The sequence below is a fragment of the Onychostoma macrolepis genome, unplaced genomic scaffold, assembly GCF_012432095.1.
Source record: "Onychostoma macrolepis isolate SWU-2019 unplaced genomic scaffold, ASM1243209v1 Scaffold200, whole genome shotgun sequence".
Lineage (NCBI taxonomy): Eukaryota > Metazoa > Chordata > Actinopteri > Cypriniformes > Cyprinidae > Onychostoma > Onychostoma macrolepis.
The window spans coordinates 2,047-8,023 of NW_026704710.1; the positions used below are offsets into that span (position 1 = coordinate 2,047).

The 5,977-nt window shown below is 36.4% G+C and overlaps 1 long non-coding RNA gene across 1 annotated transcript; it reads left to right on the forward strand.

Moving 5' to 3' along the window:
• The first annotated feature begins 234 nt into the window (after positions 1–234).
• Positions 235–5,543, forward strand: LOC131535246 (uncharacterized). Its single transcript, XR_009269587.1, has 4 exons — positions 235–1,066; positions 1,137–1,237; positions 4,434–4,728; positions 5,327–5,543. It is a non-coding gene; the product is annotated as an uncharacterized LOC131535246 (long non-coding RNA).
• The last annotated feature ends 434 nt before the right edge of the window (positions 5,544–5,977 follow it).

The window sequence follows — 5,977 nt, forward strand, 5'->3', positions numbered from 1 at the left end:
CCTCTTTATTTCATGTTAATAGATCCTGTTTTCACCTCATTTATTATGCTGATGACTTCAGATCCGTGAATTGCCACATTAAGCTCATTTTATTGGTGTGAACAGACTTAAGAAAACGATAGACATCAGCTATTGTGCCTGCCTTTAATACGTATTTCATAATAATAATATCTTCCTAAACTCTTCTAATAACTGTTCTCTATCCTCCATAAACCTCCCACAATGCATCATGACATGTTCAAGCGTTTCACTTCCTCCACACCAATCACAGAGACCTGTTGGATGCTTAGACATTAACTTTTAACTTCTTTGATTTATTAAGTCCAGTGTGGCCTATTCTAAGTCTGGATAGTATGTTTTCCTCTCTTCTATTCCCACTTGTGGCTGTATTGAATACATATGTCTTCATTTGTTTTCCATTTCCCACTGATGTTGCCATCTTTGCATTATTTGTTATTTTTTTTATTTTTTTATTATTATTGTTTTAATTTCATATCTGCTATATGATACTGTCATTTCTATACTGGTGTCCATCACAGCTTGTTTCTCCAGTCTGTCTGCTGCTGCATTAACTTTCACTTCCACACGGGCTGGAACCCACATGAATATTACTCGCCCTTTCTACAATTGCAAAATTTCAACTATTAAATCTTGTCTGGTGACTGAATATTTTTCTTCAATACTCAAGAGAGCATAACTAGAATCTGAGCATACTAAAACCTCCTTTAAACCTGCTTCACTTATCCACCTTTAAGCCATGATTATTGAAATTAACTCTCCTGAAAAAACTGATAACTCATTTGAAATCCTTACTTTTCTGGAAATGAGTAATTTAGGAATGACATGCTATAGCTACTTGATCATTATCTGGATTTTTCAATGCATCGGCGTACACTTGTATGAAATGTCCATACTCTATCCACAAATATTCCCTTACCCGGATTTGCTCAAATTCACTCATTCCTTCTTTCTATAACATGTATGGCCGGACACAGAGGTGAGTGATAACCAGATGGAGTTTATTAAACAGAATGAGGCAGACTGAGAGACGAACAGATGACTAGAGGTGAGTATAAGACTTCTTGTGTGAACACCGATGAGGGCGAGACTAATGATGACGAATCTCTTTTCCACAGAGTTGCAGGGAGGACGAGACGAGGGAATCCACAGGATGCACACGGAACTTGGAGACAGACGATCTGGGAGGAGATGAGGACACAAGGAGCAGAGACAGGAGGTAAGACATAAAGGGTAACTATCTTGAAAGGTCTATACTCAACAAGTCAGTCTTGGTTGTAGAGGTAACGTACAAGATCAGACAGTGATAGTGACTGATGTGAGAGCTTATATGCAGGGGTTGATGACAGAGGTGATGAGGTGCAGGTGAGCGTGATTAGAATTCAGGTGAGGGTGCTCAGTGATGATGTGGAGGAGTGCCAGACGGATCCGTGACACTTTCTGCCTGTTTCTAGCATTTTTAGATCAACTGTAGGTTGAGGCAGAATCCACAACTGCTGATAAGGTCATTCTAGGGACAATACTTAATCCATTAATACCTAATTATTCTACTAAACCTTCAGTTATCCATCTAAAACTGTTACATTCCCGTTATCCATACTCCCAACATGTGAGTTATTCTGAGCCATTAAATTTGCCCAGTATACTGCAGTTAACTGTTGTCTTCTTAAATTGAGAGGCATGTCACCCAATTCTACTTGTAACGCTGAAACGGGAGATGACCTATCGCCCCACAACGTATCCTTAATGCCTGTGCTTGAATTTTTTCTAATTTTCCAAGATGTGTCTTTGCTGCAGAGCCATATACTGCACAGCCAGTCCAGTATAGATCTGATTAACATTATGTAAATTGTTCTTGATGCCACACATCTAATTATTTTCAACACTTTCTTGCATTTATTGTCCATCCCTTTAATGTGTTCTTTCCATGTAAGTTTACTGTCTAACCACATACCTAGAAATCTTATTTTAGACACCTGTTCTAGATTATGATTTTGGTGTCAACTCCTTTCCTTTTGTTAGTGAAGAGGACTACCTTTGTTTTTATTTTCCATGAGAGAATTTGAACCCACACTGAAATGACCATTCTTCAACCACTTTTAATGCACTTTGCATTTTCCGCACCACATACAGGTGCATCTCAATAAATTAGAATGTTATGGAAAAGTTCATTTATTTCAGTAATTCAACTCAAATTGTGAAACTAGTGTATTAAATAAATTCAATGCACACAGACTGAAGTAGTTTAAGTCTTTGGTTATTTTAATTGTGATGATTTTGGCTCACATTTAACAAAAACCCACCAATTCACTATCTCAACAAATTAGAATACTTCATAAGACCAATAAAAAAAAAAAAGAAAAAAAAAACATTTTTAGTGAATTGTTGGCCTTCTGGAAAGTATGTTCATTTACTGTATATGTACTCAATACTTGGTAGGGGCTCCTTTTGCTTTAATTACTGCCTCAATTCGGCGTGGCATGGAGGCACTGCTGAGGTGGTATGGAAGCCCAGGTTTCTTTGACAGTGGCCTTCAGCTCATCTGCACTTTTTGGTCTCTTGTTTCTTATTTTCCTCTTGACAATACCGAAGGGTCTTGGTGAGTTTGCTGGCCAGTCAAGCACACCAACAGCATGGTCATTTAACCAACTTTTGGTGCTTTTGGCAGTCTGTGTGCATTGAATTGATTTAATACACGAGTTTCACAATTTGAGTTGAATAACTGAAATAAATTAACTTTTCCACGCCATTATTGAGATGCACCTGTATGATCTCTCACACCAGTATGTATTTTCTGATGTAGTTTTAACCTTTACAGCAGTGAAAATCTCTTTCCACATAAAGAACATGAATGTGGTTTCTACAAGACATTAGCATTAACATTAGCTGGTGAAAATCAACAGATCCTGTTTTCACCTCATTCATTATGCTGATGACTTCAGATCTGTAAATTGCCACATTAAGCTCATTTTATTGCTGTCAACTGACTTAAGCAAACGACACAATCAGTTATTGTGGCATTGTGGCATTACAAGATATAGATAAGTATCATAATGGCATTTATTTAATGAATATGTGATAAACTATGTTAAAACTAAAACATACAAAAACAAACTGATAGGTTAAACTCAATTGGTGGTCTATTTGTACCTTGCAAATGTGTTATCAATCAAAACTTTATTAAGGACACACTCGGTCCAAACAAAAAACACAACAATAACAACATACAAATACACACACAAGGACAGAATCCACAATATCACATATTTACATGTGTAATAAAACGCCAGTGATACCACATATTTGAAAAAAGCCTGACTGAACTTAGTGCCAAGATCGTCAGTGTTAAAATTTTACTTCCATGTTTATTCTTTCTTTTTTTTTTTCTTACATTGTTTATATTTGGTAATTGTGTTTTAATTAATTAAATTAATAAGAGGTAATATAAATGTAAGAATTAAAATATATAGATGAAATTGTTTTAAAGTAAAAAGAGATATAAGTTGTGAATTAGTATAAAAAGCAGTGTTTAATTAACTTAATAGTTACTTCATTAGGTGGATAGATTGGTGAACATTACTATTTAAAATAGGTAAATTATTACACAAATAATGTGTAATAACTTATTTATCTTTAATAACTTATTTATCTTATTTTTCTTTGCACTACACAACATCAGAAAGATTAGGCCCTTTCTGACGGAGCATGCTGCACAACTTCTTGTCCAGGCCCTTGTCATTTCTAGGCTGGACTACTGCAATGCTCTTCTGGCTGGACTTCCATCAAACACAGTCAAACCTCTACAAATGATTCAGAATGCGGCGCCACGACTGGTCTTCAACGAGCCCAAAAGAGCCCATGTTACACCTTTCTTTATCTCATTGCATTGGCTACCAATCGCAGCTCGCATCAAGTTCAAGACACTGATGCTTGCTTATAGAACAACCACAGGCTCAGCACCCGCCTACATGCACTCACTATTAAGAATCTACATCCCCTCCAGAAGTCTGAGATCTGCTAGTGAGCGACGCCTCGTGGTACAATCACAGAGAGGCTCAAAATCACTCTCCAGAACATTCTCGTTCACCATTCCTGGCTGGTGGAGTGATCTTCCCACCCATATTCGGAGTGCTGGATCCCTGTCAATCATCAAGCAACAGCTGAAAACTCATCTCTTTCGACACTACTTGACTTCATCCTAAACTTAAAAAAAAAAACTCTCTCTCTTTATTTATTCCTTCCCTTGCTAGCTTGTACTTATTTAAACAATGCCTGAGACTTGGTGTTACAAGCACTTTGTCTGTCTGATTGCCTCTTCAAGATGAATCGCTTTATGTATTCCCCAATTGTAAGTCGCTTTGGATAAAAGCGTCTGCAAAATGACTAAATATGAATGTAATATTTAATTTGGGCAGATCTGCTCCTCCTTCAGTGAAGCTCCTCCCACAACAAGCACACCTTCAGTGAAGCTCCTCCCACAACAAGCACACCTTCAGTGAAGCTCCTCCCACAACAAGCACACCTTCAGTGAAGCTCCTCCCACTGCAGTTCAGCAATAAATGCTGGAATATTCCCATCAGTCTACAATTGAAGACGAGCATCAGAGCATCAGGAAGAAGTGAAATCTGCAGAGACAGAGTTTATTGAAGGACAGAGAGAACATGAGAGATCCAGAACCCTGCAGAATGAAACACACTGAAGAACAAACAGGTTGGTGTTTATACTTGATCCTTCATCAGTGAGGCTGAAGAACATTTAAATTGATCAGCAGTTCATCAGATTTAGTGTTTATAGCAGAAAAGTACTCTAGGAGTTGTAAAAAATTAAATGAAAAAAAGTCAAATAAATAATATAGGGGAGACTTTCTATCTCAGGGTACAAAATATGGACTAAAACTCAAATGTTCAAATGATGTCACTTCCTGGGTGTTGCCATAAAAAAATACTTTATCTTTAAAAATGAAGAAATGGAATGGAAATTGTGTTGAGTGAAGAATACTTGCCAGTTAATTAGTTTATAATAGAAAAATTGTTAAATACATAATAATATTTTAGTATATTATATTAATGTTAATATTATGTTTATAATATTATAATTGTGGATTTGATTAAACATCAAATAGTTCTTGCTACAGAAACATTGGATTAGTGTCTGTATTTTTTTATATAGATAATTGTACCTTATTTTGTAAAAATGTGTCAATGATCATAATTGTGTGTAGCCATTGTCTGCTTTTAGTTCACATTTCTCAGATTAATTTTATTTAATTTAATTTATTTATATTGTTTTTTTTAAACTTAATTTTCAGATCTAATGGAGAAACCACATCATGTCAAAATTGGAGAAAAAACTCGCTCACAGACTGAAAGAGGATCTTTACTGAAAAGAAAAGTCAAGAAAAGTTTCACCTGCACTCAGTGTGGAAAGAGTTTGACAAGCAAGAAGAATCTCAATGTTCACATGAGGATCCACACTGGAGAGAAACCGTTCACATGTGATCAGTGCGGGAAGAGTTTCACACAATCAGCAACCCTTAAGAGACACATGATCATCCACACTGGAGAGAACCCGTTCACATGTGATCAGTGCGGGAACCCCAGACAGGGATGGTTGTCTTCTGTGCCTCTCTACCTCCTGCCCTTTCTCACTCTGACCTGAAATTATTAAAGAAAGACAAATGCAAGCCAACTTCATCTTCTGACCTGTTTTAGAAATGCAGAAATAACAAAAGCAGCTCTGCCTCTCTGACCAGAGGGAAATTAGACAGATCATTTACAATTACACAACTTTCTTCTGTTTGTATGTGATAGTATTATTCCACATGGATTCTATACAGTTATATAAAAATATATATATATATATATAAGTATATATCAGTTTGTACAGTATAAAACCACCATTACGCCTATGGAGAGTCCCCATAAACCACAAATGCCAGACCGTGTGTGTGTGTTTATAA